This window comes from Phacochoerus africanus, chromosome 14, assembly GCF_016906955.1.
Source record: "Phacochoerus africanus isolate WHEZ1 chromosome 14, ROS_Pafr_v1, whole genome shotgun sequence".
NCBI lineage: Eukaryota > Metazoa > Chordata > Mammalia > Artiodactyla > Suidae > Phacochoerus > Phacochoerus africanus.
Window position 1 is genome coordinate 59,425,915 of NC_062557.1, and position 18,046 is coordinate 59,443,960.

Consider the following 18,046-nt stretch of genomic DNA (forward strand, 5'->3'; position numbering starts at 1 on the left):
CCTGAGACAGACCGTGATGGAAAGTGCCATGAAAAAAAGAGTGTGCATATATATAGATCTACACACACACACACACACACACACACACGTGTGACGGAACCACTTTGCGGTACAGCAGAGGTCCGCACAACTCTGCACACCAACTATAATTTTTAAAAGGTCAGAAAAATAAATAAATATCCTTCCTTTCACGCAGCAGCACCCCCTGAAAAGGCTTGACTCCCAAATTATGTTCGCTCTGGCTCGGTGCGGTTCTCGTCCAGGACTGTGGTTCTACTGGCCACTCCTGGGCCTGCTCTCCCCGCTCCCCCCCACCCCACCCCACCCCGGATGCAGAGGCTCGCCCCCGCCTCAAATCTCCCCGGACGCCGGTGCCCCCTGCCACCCCTTCGTGCTTCCCTTCGGGACTTCTCCGAGGGCACAGAGGTGCTTGCTAGGCCCGTGCCCTTCCGCCCCGCCGGGCTCAGCCGACCGGCTCCTAGTCTGCAGCCGCGGATGCTAACCGCGCAGCATTGAAGACTGCAAAGTTCTTTTTGGCCGGCTCTCCTGCCCACCTGGGCACAGGGCCGGTCCTCGTGCCCGGCGACCGTGGGCTCAGGACCTGTACGATCGGGCAGAAGCGGGCTTTGCCGGCTGCTCCACATCGCGGGGAAGCCCTATCCCACCTCCCGGGACGATCTCGGGGCCTCGGGGCTGCGCAGAGCTGCTGCCGGTCCCCAAGTGCCCCGGGGCATTGGTCACCTCGGGGGGCGCAGCTCTGAGGGCCGCAGGGAAGTAGGAGCTGCACGGCGCGTCATCCACGCGCCCGGTGCGGGTTCGACCTGCGGACCAACTTGCGGACGCGGACTTCCAGCCTCACGAGCGGCGGGACCCGCGACGCGTGGGGAGGGGGCATGGCTCGCGGGGACACATGTGGAAGGCGCCCCGCTTCCCGGACCCGGGTCCACCTTCTGGCGGGAGAACGTCCCCCGACGGGCGGGGCTCGCGGGGCGGGGAGACGGGAGAGACGGGCGGGGGGCGAGGGGCGGGGCAGCCCCGAGGCACCGCCCCCTGCCTGTCCCCGGTCGAGTCGCGAGTTCAGAAGGAAAATGAGCGCGTTTTCAGTTCTGTCGGAGGATAACAACCTTGCGCGAGGCCAAATCCCGGCTTTAGGGCCATCGTTCGGCCCCCTGCACTTGGGAGGAAAAAAAGCCAACTTGACCCCGACGTGACTTGAACACGCAACCTTCTGATCTGGAGTCAGACGCGCTACCATTGCGCCACGAGGTCACACCAAGTGAGTGCGTCCGCTTAGCTAAAGGCTTCGTTGAGGCGGCGCCGGCGCGCGGCCTGGGAGACAGAGGAACTTCGTCCGCGTCGCCCGCCCTTCCCCGAGGGAGGCGCCCGGCCCGCTCGGCGCCTGCGCGACCCCGGGACGGGGGCGGGGCGGAGCTTGGGGGACCCGGCTCCCTCCAGTGACCCCAAACCCGCAAAGGGGTGGGGTCGCCCATCGCGGAGAAACTTAGGGCTTAATAAGCGAGCTTGCGAAAGGCAACAACTTTGTCCTTTCACTCAGCAAATCAGCTCATTGTATTCGTATTTTTAACTGAAGCTTAGGAAATTGATTTAGAAATGATTTCTAAACTGTAAGAGTAAGCATTGTCTTTGAGCAAAGTCAGAGCGGGGTCTGGAAGAAAATTAGAATCTTTGACCATCCACCATCCAGACAAAACCACGGCTACTGCTGCGATGTACTGTATTGCCTCCTGCAGCTCTTTCCCGGCCGCATCTACATCCCAAAGGCCATTGAACTTTCAGTGAACTCACAGCACACATCCAGAAAAGCAGCCGTGCGTCTTCACAAAGTGCGAACGCCTGTGTGTATCCAGCGTCCAGATCCAGAAAGACAACGTGAGCTGAGCGCCGCCCTCCCAGTCACTTCGAATGCGTTGCTGAGAGGCTATTGCCCAAACATCTTGTTAATGTTCTCACTTGTCACTCGAGAGTCCGCATATTTCAGTTAAGATATTTTACAGCATCATTTTAAAGGGCTCATTGCCCACCTCTTGGGAGTCCTAAGTCCCTGCTTTTGGACAGGGACGATTTTATTAAATGAGAACGATACAGCTATTCAATACACGAGTAAATACGGTCTTAAAAAGCTACTGAGCAAGAAAGCCCTCCCCCGGTCTAAGGACAGGAAGCATCAGTCAGCTCAATAAACACAGCAGGCACAAGCTTGGTGTTCTTTGGAGAAGAAGGCAAGGCCCAGCCTTTGCCGAGGAAGAGGAGCTGTGTCTGTGCTCCCGGGAAGCTGGGGCTGGGGTGGGGGGCGCTCACCACCCCTTTTGGGGGGAGCTGAGAGCCCTCCTTGTCTCCCGAGGAAGGACTCTGGCAGCTTGTGTTTGTGGCCAAGTGTGACACCTGCAGGCATTTGGGATTCACCCCAGGGCCGTCAGGCCAAGGCTCCACGGGCCCCGGTGGGGACAGCCAGCCAGCCAGCCCAGTTTATGATTTCTGATTCCATGTCCAGATTCCTAGGTGCCAGAGACCAGTCACCTCCTTTCGGCTTTTGGTAGCCCAAGGGGTGAAGTGGACCCTGATGGGGGCGGGGGTGGGGAGTGGGGGGGAGAGCGGTGGGAACCAACTGAGGCTTGGTTCGGGCTGACCACACATTCCCCCCTTCTCCCGGCTGAAACCCTCTGGCACTCGCTGCACAGCCAAGCGCTGAGAGCCTCTCCACGGAGGTCCGGGGTAGAGTCCACAGCAAGGAATGCCTCGCCCCCAAGAAAAGACCAGAGATGCTCCTGAAACCCTGCTCAGAGCTTTGGATACACACACGTCCCAGCAGTGGAAGCAAAACCCGGCTTTTAATCCTGGCACCGCCGTGCCCCCACACAAGGTGTGAGGTGCATCAGGACTGGGACCAAGGGATTAAAGAGGTCGGTGCAGACAGGGTGGAGGCGCCCACTGCGCACAAGGCTGCAGGGGTGAGGCAGCCATGCAGCTGTGCAGGTCAAGTCCTCTTACTCAAAATTTTGATACCTTGTTCATCATGGTTTTTTTTTTTTGCATCAATTTCTTAAAAAATTAATTTCTTGGGAGTTCCCGTCATGGCTCAGCGGTGAGCAAACCTGACGAGCACCCACGAGGATGGGGGTTCGATCCCTGGCCTCACTCAGTGGGTTAAGGATCCAGCGTTGCCGTGAGCTGTGGGGTAGGTCACAGATGTGGCTCAGATCCTGTGTGGCTGTGGTGTAGGCTGGTGGCTGCAGCTCTGATTGGACCCCTAGCCTGGGAACCTCTATATGCAATGGGTGAGGCCCTTAGAAGACAAAAAGACCAAAAACATAATAATAGCAGCTTTTGGCTGCGCCTGTGGCATATGGAAGTTCCAGGGCCAGGGATCAAACCCGAACTGCAGTTGGAAATACTGAGAGCCATGCTGGGTAATCCAGAGCCCCAGGCTGAGGACAGGTCTCCTCCGAGCTGTGGCCTCCTGGTTGATTGACAAGAAAGGGCAGTCACAGCCTGTGAAGGAAGATCAGGACGCCTCTGGCCTCAGCAGATCTGAGGATAACAGAAAGTCTTCCTATACCGAGGAGTGGGGAAGCCACTCTGGCTTAGACGCAATTTAACCGAAGTGTATGGTAACTAAGACCGCCTGCGTGAGGCCTACGGCTCACCCTGCCCATCTGCCTTCACCAGGAAAGAACAGGCTGCAGTGACCAGAAATCAAGAATGTCTCCGTGAAAAATAAAGACGGGAGTTCCCGCCAGGGCGCAGTGGGCTGAGACTCCAGCTGCAGCCTGCTGCTAATTAATGTTCACGGAGGCCAGATGGCACAGCTCCTGTCTCCACTCGACGTTGCTTCTCTCTCTCCTCTGCTTTTTAAACTTTAGTTGCTGCACCCACAGCATGTGGACGTTCCCAGGCCAGGGATCGAACCCTCGCCGCAGCAGGTTCAGACAATATTGGGTCCTCAACCCTCAGAGCCACCAGGGAACTCCTCTCCTCTCTAATATGTATTGCTCTCCTCTGATTCGGCTGTGATGAGATCCAACCAAATCACCCCAACTGCGGGCCCGGACTGGCCAGTGTGACCTTGTGTTATCCGATGGCTGAGGACATGGGGGGTCATGACCCCAAAGTATCTCATCCACCCGAGCTGAGTGGTCTGGAAACTCAGATCTTTGCAATATTGCCGATGACTTTTTACAAAGCCCTACTGTGTCCCTGGCACCATGGGAGGCAACTTATATGGTCCTTCATCCCCTGCCTCACCCTCACCTTATGGGCATGACTGCCTCTCTTCTGAATCTGAAAGTTCAAGCAGCCAGCGCCTCGCGAGCAGCCCGGCCCCCAGCCGACCGTCCCAGCCCTCGGAAGGGACGGCTCCAGCATGTTCTCTAATCAGCAGGAAGCACTGGCTCTTAGGCCAGCTGCGTTCCTTCCAGCAGCCCCCTGTCCCCCACACCCCCCCTTGGTAATGTCACGCCCCCTGCCAGGGACAGCCTCCTCCCCCTGTCCTCTCTGCCCTACGGGGGGCCGGGGGGTCCTCCAGGGCCTTCGCCTTTCCCTTGAAAGAGGTCCCGTCCAACAAATCCTCGGGTCTCCGTCCGGAGTCCAGGCTCGATCTCCCGCCCACAGCTGGGCGAGGACGCCGCCCGTGGGAGCCAGCGATGGGCCGGTGAGGACGCGGACTGCAGCCCAACAGCAGTCCCTGTGCACTGTTCTCCATTCTTCCTCATTCTCGAAATAACTCCCTTTGAGGAGCCTTTGCTGGTGGGTTTTTTTTTTTTTTTTAAATTTCCGGAGGGATTTTTCAGCTTTGGGCTTCCACTCGCATCTTGGCAGCATAAGGACGCCTGCATTTTCGCAGAGAGACTGTGAACGCTTGATCTGTTGTCCTGTCTGCTGAGAGCCCCTCTTTCTGAGGGGGCGTGTTCCTAAGAATAAAACAGGAATAATTACGGGCGCCCAAGAGGCTTCAAGAAGTTCCGGCCGGGGCCTTGGGCTCCCATCTCCCTCAGGACAACCACTGGCCAGCCAACCCAGGGGTCCCTCCAGAGGGAGAACTGCACCCCCGCACCTCTGCGACCCGGGGTTCGAAGCCCAATTCTGAGGTTCCGACGTTCCTGCAATGTTAGGCTGCCTGCACCTGTCAAAACTTCTCGCCACTCCTGAGACCCGGTTCCTCTTGCTCCATTTTGGTTTCCTCTACAGGCCATGACCCTACCGTAGTTCCCATACGCTCGTTTTTTTAATTTTTATGTTTTTTAGGGCCACATCTGCAGCATATGGAAGTTCCCAGGCGAGGGGTCAAATCAGGGCTGCAGCTACCAGCCTACACCACAGCCAGGGCAACACCGGATCCGAGCTCCATCTATGACCTACACCACAGCTTGTGGCAACACAGGATCCATAACCCACTGGGCAAGGCTGGCAAGGCAGCCTGCGTCCTTGTGGATACCAGTCGGGTTTGTACCTTGCTGAGCCACAACGGGAACTCCTGATTTCCTATAGTCTCAATGCAGTTTCTTGGATGGATGTTTCCAGAGGGGCTGTGGGTTCCTGAGGCCATGGAGCTCTCCCGCGGGCCATTTCTGCTGATGCCAAAGGCAGCCCGGGGACCGGACGCTCTCCCGGGGCAGGGATGGTGGGCTCAGACTGGGGACGTGAGTGAGAACGGATCTGGGAACTTGAAGACGAAGGGTGAAAACTCACACGTCGAGCAGAGGTTCCCAGGAGCGTGGGGGCCCATAGCCCAGGGTGGGTGGGTCAGAACCGCCGCTGCAGGTCCCTGTGCACCCAGGCCTGGCTTTGGACCATGGCCTCCGAGGCACCAAGGACATCTGTGTGCCTCTCCTCTTTGATCTGGCCTCTCTGAACGGAGATAGTGCAAAATGCCTCCTGCTGAGTCTGAGATTTTCAAAAGGTTTCCGTTTAGGGGTCTTTCACGGGTTTGGGAAAGTGAGGGCCTGGACTGATCAATCTCAGGCTGCCACCATTTCTCAGGTCCCCCGTCTTTAAAATCTGCTGCCCGGAGGTGGAGGAGGGGAAGAGAACCCTTTAAAGGAGAGACCGGAGGCTGTCACCTACCACAGGCGCCAACGTCAGGGGCTGGGGCTGCCAGCTCCAGAATCCCTGCATTTGAATGAGTTGAATGACAGATCGGCTCAGCTGGTCCTTTTTCACTCACTCAGTGAATCTGACTCCATTTATAGGTGTACAATGGTCATCACAGCCCGATTGTATCGCACGGCCATCCCAAACCCACAGAGCATCCCCCCACTCCCCCAACCTGTCTCCTTTGGCAACCAGAAGTGTTGCCAAGTCTGTGAGTCTGGATCTGTTCTGCAAAGAAGTCCACTGTCATCTCTTTTCAGATCCCGCACGCTGCGGTTGGCATCTCACTGTCTGACTCACTTCTCGTAGCGTGACCATTTCTAGGTGGTTCTGGAGACTGAGACGCCCCAAGGCTGCAGCCGGCAGGATGGAGCCCAGGACGGCCAGTGGCACAGGTCCCATCTGTGTCCGGAGGCCTGAAGCCCACGAGAGCTATGGTGTCACTCGGTCCGAGCCCCTCTCTGAACGCTGGAGACCAGGGGCCCAGCCGAAAGCCCCTCAGGGAGAGCAAGTGTCCTGCTCGGGCCCCTATAGATTAGACGGGGGCCACCCACAGGTGGAACGCCTTCCTCAGTTAACCATTCCTTTCTTTTTTCTTTGGCTACAATCTGCAGCGGTTTGAAGTGGGACCTCAGTTCCCAGACCAGGGACTGAACCGGGGCCAGAGTGCCGAGTCCTTAACACTAGGCCACCAGGGAGCTCTCCCAATTCAAATTTTCATGTCATCCCAAAACACCCGCACAGACACACCCCACACAGTATCTGACTAAATATCTGGGCATCCCGTGGCCCAGTCAAGCTGATACAGGAAACTAAGCACAAACTAGAGAAGGACGTTTCCCAGGTCAATCTGACTGTATCTATCAACGTAAATTTTTTTTTTTGTCATTAGAACCAATAGTTTTATTATATATTTAGGTAACTCTCCTGGAGAAATATTACTGCATAACCACAAGAGGCATGTAAAGCTTATTCCCATTAAATGGTTTGTATCAGCAACAGTGGAAAAATGTCTATGTGCCAGCAAGTGGGAACATAAAAACGTATTGCCATTCACTGAATGTGAATGTGGCGATTATGTGGCAATTAAAAATACTGAGATAGGAGGTCCCATTGTCGCTTAGTGGTAACAAACCCAACTAGGATCCAGGAGGACGCAGGTTCGATCCCTGGCCTCGCTCCATGGGTTAAGGATCCAGCGTTGCCACAAGCTGTGGCACGGGTTGCAGACTCAGCTTGGATCCTGCATGGCTGTGGCTGTGGTGTAGGCCGGCAGCTACAGATCTGATTTCACCCCTAGCCTGGGGACTTCCATATGCCACAGGTGCGGCTCTAAAAAGACCAAAAAAAAATTTAATTAATTAATTAATTTAATTAAATAAAAAATTGAGGTAGACGTATATTTAGCTACTTGAAAATATCTAATATGCTTTTTTAAAAAAAGTTGAAGAACTATGCATATAATACAATCTGATATTTTTTTCTGGCCACACTCGCATGCAGACACTCCCAGACCAGGCATGAAACCCACACCACTGCAGGGACAATGCTGGATCTTTAACACACTGAGCCATTAGGCAACTGCAATCTGCTTCTAAAGTGTATATTTTAAGTATATTAAAGTATTACTGTAAGTAATACATAATACATAAGTACAAGAGCTCTAGAGAGAGTTATATAATTCTGGGATGGGAAATTTTCAGTCTATGCATTTCTGTTTGCTTAATTGTTGTTTTTGCTTTTTGGGTTTTTTTTTTTTTTTTGGTATTTTTGCCATTTCTTGGGCCGCTCCCGCGGCATATGGAGGTTCCCAGCCTACGGGTCGAATCGGAGCTATAGCCACCAGCCTACACCACAGCCACAGCAACGTGGGATCTGAGCCGCGTCTGCAACTTAAACCACCGCTCACAGCAACGCCGGATCCTTAACCCACTGAGCAAGGCCAGGGATTGAACCCGCCACCTCATGGTTCCTGGTTGGATTCATTAACCACTGAGCCATGAAGGGAACTCCAGTTTTGTTTGTTTGTTTGTTTGTTTGTTTTGTCTTTTTAGGGCTGCACCCTCAGCATATGGAGGTTCCCAGGCTAGGGATCGAATCAGAGCTGTAGCCACCGGCCTACACCACAGCCACAGCAACACAGGATCCGAGCCGCATCTGCAACCTACCCCACAGCGCATGGCAACGCCAGACCCTTAGCCCACTGAGCGAGACCAGGGATTGAACCTGCGTCTTCATGGATACTAGTTGGTTTCGTTACCACTGAGCCACAACAGGAACTCCTCGCTTAATTGTTAATAGGAAAACAATTCCTTGCATCCCTTGTGTTAGAGGAGGTTTCCCTGGTGAGTTTCCAGGGTACCAGTACCTAGAAGACCAGACTTCCTGTCCTGTCTCTTGTCTACTGATGGAAAACCCACTAGCCACGGGCAAGTCCTTAGATTTCAGAGGGATTTATGGCTACATGTAACCATGGAATGGATTTTTCTGACACCAATTTCTCTGTGATTTCCCTCCCAGTTGTTGGATTTTCTTCTTTTTTTTTTTTTTTTTTAGCCATACCTGCAGTTTATGGAAGTTGCAAGACCAGGGATTGAGTCTAAGCCACAGCTAGAACCTACACTGTAGCTGTGGCAACAGGGGATCCTTAACCCACTGAGCGAGGCCAGGGATTGAACCTGTGTCCTCATGGATACTAGTTGGTTTCGTTACCACTGAGCCACAACAGGAACTCCCATTACCAGGGATCCTTAATCCACAGCGCCAGGCCGGGGATCAAACCTGCATCTCAGCAGAGACCCAAGCTGCTGCAGAGACAGCGCTGGATCCTTAACCTGCTGCACCACAGTGGGAACGCCTGGATTTTCTTTTTTGTAGTTTTAGTTCCTTCCTCTTGCAACGAACAGTGTGGGTAATGGCTCAGAATAGAACCTCAGCGGTTATTGTTGCTGTTTCCTCTTGCGTCTGAAAAAAGATGGGGTCTGAGAATGTCCATCAACAGCAAGCCTGGGTCCCCAGGGCAGGATGACCTCGGGCTTAGAGGGAGTTTCCTCGGGGATTCCTGCAGACTCTGGTCCTTCACGGCTTCGTTAGACTGAAATGTCTACAAAGGCTGCTCCTACGAAATAGTTAAGTCTGCTACACAAAATAAAATTTACAACGGAGGCGGACAGTCAGACGGCCCAACCAAATGTCTTTACAAGTTTGCTCTCCAACCAGTGACAAGCCTGGGACTTGTTGAAAAACAAAATTCAACCGAGTAAACTTGAAATTGACTGTGCTCAATGATTCCTGAATCAGGCACCATCTCATCTAGCAAGGAGAAAGGCAGCCCGAGGAGCTGAACAGGAGGCAGGCTTTTATAGGCAAAAGGAATGGAAAAAGAAGTTTCTAACAAAGAGTGGACCGTCCCAGGTCCCCTTCCTTTGAGGGGGGCGTGGGGGTCCATCATGCAGATGAGCTCCTAGTGCTGGTCTGGCAATTCCAGGTTGACTGGTTAAAGGTCTTATTCCTGGGAGAGGCTGATGGCACTTAGTTTAGATATTAAGTTATGCTTTGTGAGTGATATTAAGATATTATGTTTAGATATTAGTTTAGATATTAAGTTATTCTTTGCAATTTGGGGCCTATTGTTCCTTTTTTTGACAGACCCTACTCCCTTCTCAAGGCCTGTGGTGGGATTATGAGTAGAAGTCATGGCTCTGAGAGGTAAGATGCTGTATTAGAGCCCGCAGGCTGCTGCAACAAGGAACCACAAACTGGGTGGCTTAAAACAACAGAGATGTGGAGCTCCCATCGTGGCTCAGTGGTTAACGAACCCAACTAGGAACCATGAGGTGGTGGGTTCGATCCCTGGCCTTGCTCAGTAGGTTAAGGATCCGGCATTGCCGTGAGCAGTGGTGTAGGTCGCAGACGCGGCTCAGATCCCGGGTTGCTGTGGCTGTGGTGTAGGCCGGTGGCTGCGGCCCCAACTGGACCCCTAGCCTTGGAACCTCCATATGCCATGGGAGTGACCCTAGAAAAGGCCAAAACAAAAGAACCCAACAGAGATGGGTTCTCTCACAGTCCCAGAGGCGGGAGGTCCAAAGTCAAGGTGGTTGCAGGGTGGTTCTCTGGAGGTTCTGAGGGCGCACCTGTTCCCTGCCTCCCTCCTGGCTTCTGGGGTTGCTGGAAGCCCTTGGCCTGAAGCCACACCCCTCCCATCTCAGCCTCATCTTCACATGATGTCCTCAGTTCTGTGTCTGTCTTGGATGTCCCTCTCCTTTCTCGTACAAGGACATGGGTCACTGGATTTATGACCGACCTCAAATCCAGGATGACCTCATCTCGAGATCCTTAGCTGAACTGTGTCTGCAAAGATCCTGTTTCCAAATAAGGCCACAGCTGAGGTTCCTGGTGGGTATATGCCTTTTTGGGTGACACTATTCAACCCACTGCAGATCCGTCTCTTGCTTGCAAAGGGCCTGGGTCTCTGGTTGCTCCAGACTAAGACTTTGACCTTGGGCATCTGCCATAGCCTTCGTGATGTTTCGTTTCCTCACGACCTAAAGGAGGTTTGGTCTTCCCTTGCTCTGCATCACTCACTCAGCCTTGCATTCAGCAGATATGGCATCGTGGGCTCTGTCCGTCTTTGCCGCCTCACAGGCGCTTTCACAGTAAAGAACAGGAGCCGGGGGGATGCCAGCAAGATGGCGGAAGAGGAGGTCTCATCCCTTACTCCCAACAGAGACACCCAATTAACATCAGAAACACCAAAATACCTTCAGGTGAACTCCAGAAACTGGCTAAGAAGTTGCAGAATCCCCAGGCAAAGGCAGAGCCAGGAACAGCCACACTGAAACGTCTAAGAAGAGCCTTGGCTTTGTTTGTGCTTGCCCCTCCCCCAGCTAGCACAGCCTGTCCCTGGGGGTGGGGGTGGGGAAGAGAATGTGGGATGCGTGTCACCATTCTCCGGGGAATGGCTTCTGTCTCTCTGGACTCAGAGGGCAAAGAGGCCAATGCAGTTTGGATGTCCAGAGGGTGCCGAAAGCAAGGATGAATGAGGGCAGCTGTCAGCAGCACACGGGACCCGTGGTGCTGCAGAGGGAGGCCAGGGCAGCTCAGTGTGATCAGAAGATGCTCAACTTAGCAGCTTCTTCCCCAGGAGGGAGGGAGACACAAAGAGCATGAGTCCAGCAACCTGGCTTTTGGAAGATCTGCCTGAGAGCTGGTGTCTATCCCCTTCGCTTTGGGGAGCTGACAGGCAGGGGGCCAACTCTGATGCCTGGGGGCTGCAGAGAACCAACAGAGAACCAGGGAAAGGCAGTACCACACACAGACACCAGAGGGAGCAAGGGATTATGTATTCAAAACAAAACAAAACAACCACCCAGAGAATTTGCACCTGCTCCCCAAGATTTCAGAGGCCAAAGAATCTCTGGGTGGGCTAATTAGTGAGGATCTTTCTCTGTTTGAAGCCAGTCCCTAAAGACTGGAAGAAATTACTTTTTCAAAGCATAAAACTCAGCAAGTAATCACAAGTCACGTGAACAAAAAGAAAGATGTTTCAGTCAAAGGAACAAAATTAATCTCCAAAAACCAACCAAAAGAAACAGATATCCATGAATTACCCGATGAATGATTCAAAAGTAACTGTTAAAGAAGCTCAGTTTTCCACCAGACAACATAGACAGACACCTAAATAGAATCAGAAAAATGATGCATGAACGAAATGAGAAAATCAACAGAGAGAAACTATTTAAAAGGAACCATACAAAGTATAAACTGCAGAACACAGTAAATGAATTTCAAAGTTCACTTGAGGGGTTCCATAGCCAACTTGATCAAGCAAAAGAATCAGCAAACTCAAAAACAAATCATGTGAAAGTAGAGTCAGAGAAGCAAAAAGAGGAAAAGAGTGAAAAGTGAAGAAAGCCCAAGTAACTTACAGGACGTCTTCAAGTTAACCAATACAGACATTACGGGAGACCTGGAAGGAGGAGGGAGAGAGAGAGAGAGAGAGAGAGCGTGCACGCAAGGAACGAAACATTCGTTTGAAGTTATCATGGTCAAACTCTGAGGAAGGAAATGAACATCCAGTTTAAGAAGCCAGAAAAACTCCAACTAAGATAAACCCAAAGAGGCCTACACTGAGACACATTTTTTAATTAAACTGTCAAAGGTAAAAGAGACGAAGTTCCCACTGTGGCTCAGGGGGTTAAGGACCTGATGTCTCTGTGAGGATGTGGGTTCAATCCTTGGCATTACTCAGTGGGTTAAGGATCCAACATTGCGTCAAGCTGCGGTGTAGTTCACAAATGTAGCTCAGATCTGGTGTTGCTGTGGCTGTGGTGTAGGCTGCAGCTGAAGCTCCAATTTGACTCCTGGCCTGGGAACTTCCACATCCCACAGGTGCAGCCTTAAAAAAATAAAAGTAAAAGAAAAATTTTTTCTCTTTTTAGGGCTGCACCCATGGCATATGGAAGTTCCCAGGCTAGGGGTTGAATCGGAGCTGTGGCTGCTGGCCTATACCCACACAGCCACAACAATGCCAGATCCGAAGCCACAACTGCAACTTACACCACCGTTCACGGTAATGCTGGATCCTCAACCCACTGAGCAAGGCCAAGGATTGAACCTGTGTCCTCACCAGTGCTAGTCAGATTCATTTCCACTGAGCCATGACAGAAACTCCAAAAAATCTTGGAAACAGTTAGACAAAAGTGACTTGTCATGTTTAAGGGAGCTCCCATTATATTATCAGATTTCTCAGCAGGAACATTACAGGCTGGAAGGGAGGGGGTTGGTACATTCATAGTAGTAAAAGAAAAAAGTCTTGCCAACCAAGAATACTATAGCCGAAACAACTATCTCTCAAGAATGAAGGAGAAATAAGGGACGTCCTAGATAATCAAAGGCTGAGACTGTTCGTCACCACAAGACTTAGTGTACAAGAGTTGCTGGAGGGCATCCCCTCAAGTTAAAACGAAGGATGCTAGAGAGGAATGTGAAAGCATACGGAAATATAAAGTTCTCTGGCAAACAAACAGGGATTCTGCAATCATGTAACACTGGAGGCCAACAGCTCCTAGTCAGATTTGTTTCTGCCGCGCCATGAAGGGAACTCCAAGAGACGTTTTTAGATGTAGGAACACACAGGCTGAAAATGAAGGGATGGAAGAAAGTGTTATGCAAATGGTAACCAAAAGAGCAGGGGTGGCCATGCTTACAACACACAAAACAGACATTCGGTCAAAAAATGTCAGTGAGGGAGTTCCCGATGTGGCTCAGTGGAAACAAATCCGACTAGGAACCACCAAGTTGTGGGTTTGATCCTTGGCCTCGCTCAGTGGTTAAGGCTCTGGCATCGTCCGTCGTGAGCTGGGGTGTAGGTCGCAGATGCGGCTCGGCTCCTGCGTTGCTGTGGAGCTGTAGCTCCAGTTTGACCCCTGGCCTGGGAACCTCCATATGTCACCAGTGCGGCCCTAAAAATCAAAAATAAAATGTCAATGAGACCAAGATGGACATTATATAACGATGAGAGTAATTCCCTAGGAAGATATAACGATTATACATTGGTAGTCTGCAGGTCTTACAATTGAAGAGCAAGACAGATGCTCTTGCTGTGTAGTTTCTGTAATACTGCCCAGAACATCAAGTCCACGAAGCCAAATCCAATGAGGACGCTAGACAAAGGGATGCAGATGTTTCTGGACACTTTTAGAAGGATGGCAGCATTAAGACATAACCTCCTTCCCTTAATCGTATATACATGACTCATGTAACAGAGGGGAATTTTTTGAAGGCTTATCTTGAAGACATTTTTCTTGACTAGCATCCAAGTTAACCAGGTGTGTCCTTTGCAAATTACCACTGGCGAGGTTATCAACTGCTTAAAAAGACAGAACATCAAAATATGTCTTTTCTAGAACAAGAAAGAGAGTTGGGGCTCAGGAATGTGGTGATTGCATCCTTGACAACAACCCAGTGTCCCTAGATTTTCCATTGATTTGGGTTCTGGTGAGAACTAGAATTTTTCCCAGGCAGGACAGTCCTACTTTGTTTCAATCGAATTATAGCTGATTTTCAATGCTGTGTTAGTTTCTAGTGTACAGCAAAGAGATTCAGTTATATATAGGAGCCTGAGATGTGAGAGAAGCCCAGGAAAAAGTCAGGTCCCAAAGGAGGTCATGGAGTAGATTTTATATATATAAATATATAATTTTCCATCAGAGTTTATTATAAGATACTGAATGCAGTTCCCTGTGTATACAGTAAATCCTTATTGTTTATGTATTTTATATACAGTAGTGTATAAGGGCAGACCTACTGTATTTCATAAATTTTATTTTACTTTTGCTCTTAAGGGCTGCACCTGTGGCATATGGAAGTTCCCAGGCTAGAGGTCAAATCAGAGCCACAGCCACGCAGGATCCAAGCTGTGTCTGCCACCTACACTGCAGCTCACAGCAACGCCGGATCCCTGACCCACTGAATGAGGCCAGGGATTGAACCCACATCCTCATGGATACTAGCCGGATTCATTTCCACTGCATCACAAATGGGAACTCCTGTTTCATCAATTTTAAGTCTGAAAATAACTGTCTCATCTGCCTACGACAGGCAATTTTTAGGGAAAGGACATTGAAGTCCAAGGCAGATTTGTGGGCAAGGAATTCCTCTGGATTCATAATTCAGAGGGAAATCTGCTTTACTTTAGTATTCTGGGGTTGATTTTTCTGCAGTTGCTCCAGTAGGAGAATAAGGAAAGAAAGAAAGAATTGTATAGTGATAAAAGAGATGTCTGACTTGAAGGTAGCGTTTTATTCAAGAAAACAGATGAAAAGAAGGGAGAGCAATGGAATTTAGGGTGGAGTTCAGAAAAGAGGTTTCTGAGAAATTAACACCAGCCGAGACTGAAAGAACATGAGAATGGGATAAGACTGTGTGTTGGACATATGGCTCAATGTGGAGGTCACAGCAATGCTTAATTGTGTAGTTCTGAGAAGAGCTTCAGAGCTTAATCTCCGGATGCCTGGGGACATAGTAACTGATTTGTGACTAAAGGAGGAATAAGCTCTGCTGGTTTGGGGGTAGGGGAAGGTCCGGCTTCCCTAGGAGATGTTACTTCATTTTAGGTTCCGACAGGGAAATTCATACAAAGGTCATGGACACTGCTGTGCCCATTAGATAGTGATGGGCTAAGAAGCAGCAACAGGAGAAACAGGTAAGGGAATGGGACAGTGTGTACAGTGAGAGGAGAGGGGGGCTAGGATTACATCTTGAGATGTTCCAGAGGAACTTAGTGAGGCGTTCTTGCCAGAGGAAGTGGCACGAGCAGTCTGGAGATAGACAGGAGCCTGAGATGGGAGAGAAGCCCAGGAAAAAGGCCGCCAAAGGAGGTCATGGAGCCAGGTTTGAGCTACACTCATTGAACTTATTTATGGGGATTTTCTAGGGATGTTGTCAATATCTATTTCCAGAGACATCACGGGTGATGCTAGGAGGGAAAAAGGTAAGGAGGATGTAAGGCTAGGTGCCTTCTTTTTCGGTTTGTTATTTAACTTCGATTTTATTCTTGCCATCGTAGATCTGTTTTATGGCCAAGCGTGTGATCTACCCTGGGGAATGTTCCATGGGCACTCAAGGAGATGCATATTCTGCTGTTGTCTGGTGGCGTGTCACAAAGCTGTCTGTTGGTCTAATTGGCTCATGGTGGCGTTCAAATCTCACTTACTTATTGACCTTCTTCTCATCCATTGTTTTATCCCTTATTGAAGGGGGGGTGGGGTATTGAAGTCTCCAATGATTAATATGAAATTGTCTGTTTTTCCCTTCATTCCTGCCCATTTTTGCTATGTATTTTGATGCTGTTATTAAGTACAAGAATGTTTAAAATTGTTGTAGCTTCTGATGGATTGACCCTTTTATTATAAACTATCCCTTTATATGTCAAGATTTTTTTGTCTTCTGTCTTTTTAGGGCCACACCCGCAGCATATGGAGGTTCCCAGGCTAGGGGTCGAATCAGAGCTGCAGCTGCCGGCCTCCACCACAGCCACAGCCACGCCAGATCTGAGCCGTGTCTGCGACCTGCACCACAGCTCATAGCAACGCTGGATCCTTAACCCACTGAGCGAGGCCAGGGATTGTACCCCCAACCTCATGGTTCCTGGTCAGATTCGTTTCCGCTGCACCACGATGGGAACTCCCTCAGGAATTGTTTTAAGTTTATCTGGTCTGATGTTAGCACAGCCATTCACGCCTATTTGTGGTTCCTGTTTACACGATACCTGTTTTCTACATTTTAACTGTCCATCTATTTGTCTCTTTAAAGTGTATCTCCCATGGACAGCATATAGTTGGATTTTCTTTTTTTGGCCATAGCCATGGCATATGGAAGTTCCTGGGCCAGGGATCAAACCAGCAATGCCACAGGGAAAAGCCAGGATCTTCTTTTTTTTTTTTAATCCAGTACAACAAACTTTGCCTATTGTTTGGATTGTTTTATTCATTTACATTTAATATTACTAATTTGGGGGGAGCTTTTTTTAGGGCCATACCTGCAGCGTATGGAAGTTCCCAGACTAGGGGTCCAATCAGAGCTACAGCTGCTGGTCCATACCACAGCCCCAGCAACGCAGGATCCGAGCCGTGTCTGTGACCTGCACCACAGCTCACGCCAATGCCGGATCCTTAACCCACTGAGTGAGGCCAGGGGTTGAACCTGCGTCCTCATGGATCCGAGTCAGGTTCGTTAACCACTGAGCCACAAAGAGAACTCCTAATATTGCTATTAGCATACTCAGATTTACCTGATGTTTGCCTCTTACGTGTCTCGTGTGTTTTTGTTCCTGTTTCTCCTTAATTGCCTTACACATTATGTGGATATTTTCGTAATACAGCATTTTAATCTCTAATGATTTTTCCCACTATATATTTTTTAGTTATTTCCTTAGTGGTCACTCTAGGGCTTGCCATATCCATCTTAATTCATCAGAACTGGCTTCAGATATTGCACTAACTTAATTCCAGTGAAGTATAGAAACTTTACGCCTATATGGCTCCCCTCCCAGTTTCCCATTTTCGTGGTGTTGTTCTTATACACATAGCATCTATAAATTTTACTACCCCAACAATGTGTTGTTATAATTACTACTTTATATAACTTTGTCTTCTAAGGCTGAGAGAGGAAAATAAAAGCATATCTTTATTGCTTTGGCTGTTTTAACCTTATATCTACCTATCTGCTTATTTTCGTTTGTTCTTATTAATTCTGGAATCATTTCCTTTTGCACCCACTCACCCCCTTGTGCTGGTGTTGGCAAAAACATCCCATTTTAATATGTTATCGGCCCAAGCATACATTATATACATATTTTGTCACACGACTGCTCCTTAAGAGAGAAAAGGAGGAAATGTGCATTTACCACAATACTTAAGTAATTAGCTTTACTTTTTCTCTTTGTTTTTTTCATGTGGATTTGAACTACCATCTGGAATCACTTGTTTTCAGCTTGAGACTTTCCTTTAGAATTTCACGTAAGGTTAGTCTGCCAGCAACAAACTCTCCCAGCTTTTGTTTCTATGGGAATGTCTTGTTTGGCCTTCCTTTTTTGAAAGATGGCTTTGATGGACACATGGTTTTGTGTCTCACACTTGTTTCCTTGGAACGCTTTGCATCATCCCACCATTTTCTGGTTTCCACTGTTTCTGGGGAAGGAGTTAGCTGTCAGTCTCATTTGAGTCTCCTGATAGAAGATGTGTCTGTTTTTCTCTTGCTGTTTTCAAAACTTTTTCGGTCTTTGGCTTTCAACATTTTTACTATTGTGTTTCTGTTTGTAGATATCTTCCCATTCACCCTACTTAGAGTTCAGTGAGTCCAACTGCACGTGTTTTTCTACCAAGAAATCGGCGGGGGGGACTTTCAGCCTTTATGTGTCCAATACTTTTTTCAGTTC

General features: G+C 49.8%; 1 protein-coding gene and 1 non-coding gene across 2 annotated transcripts in view; both read right to left on the reverse strand.

Annotated features, from left to right (window-relative positions):
* Positions 1-18,046, reverse strand: part of LOC125113773 (multidrug and toxin extrusion protein 1-like) — an 83,597-nt gene that overhangs the window by 49,747 nt on the left and 15,804 nt on the right. The window lies entirely within an intron of this gene.
* On the reverse strand, positions 1,198-1,269 carry TRNAW-CCA (transfer RNA tryptophan (anticodon CCA)). The gene has a single exon. It is a non-coding gene; the product is annotated as a tRNA-Trp (tRNA).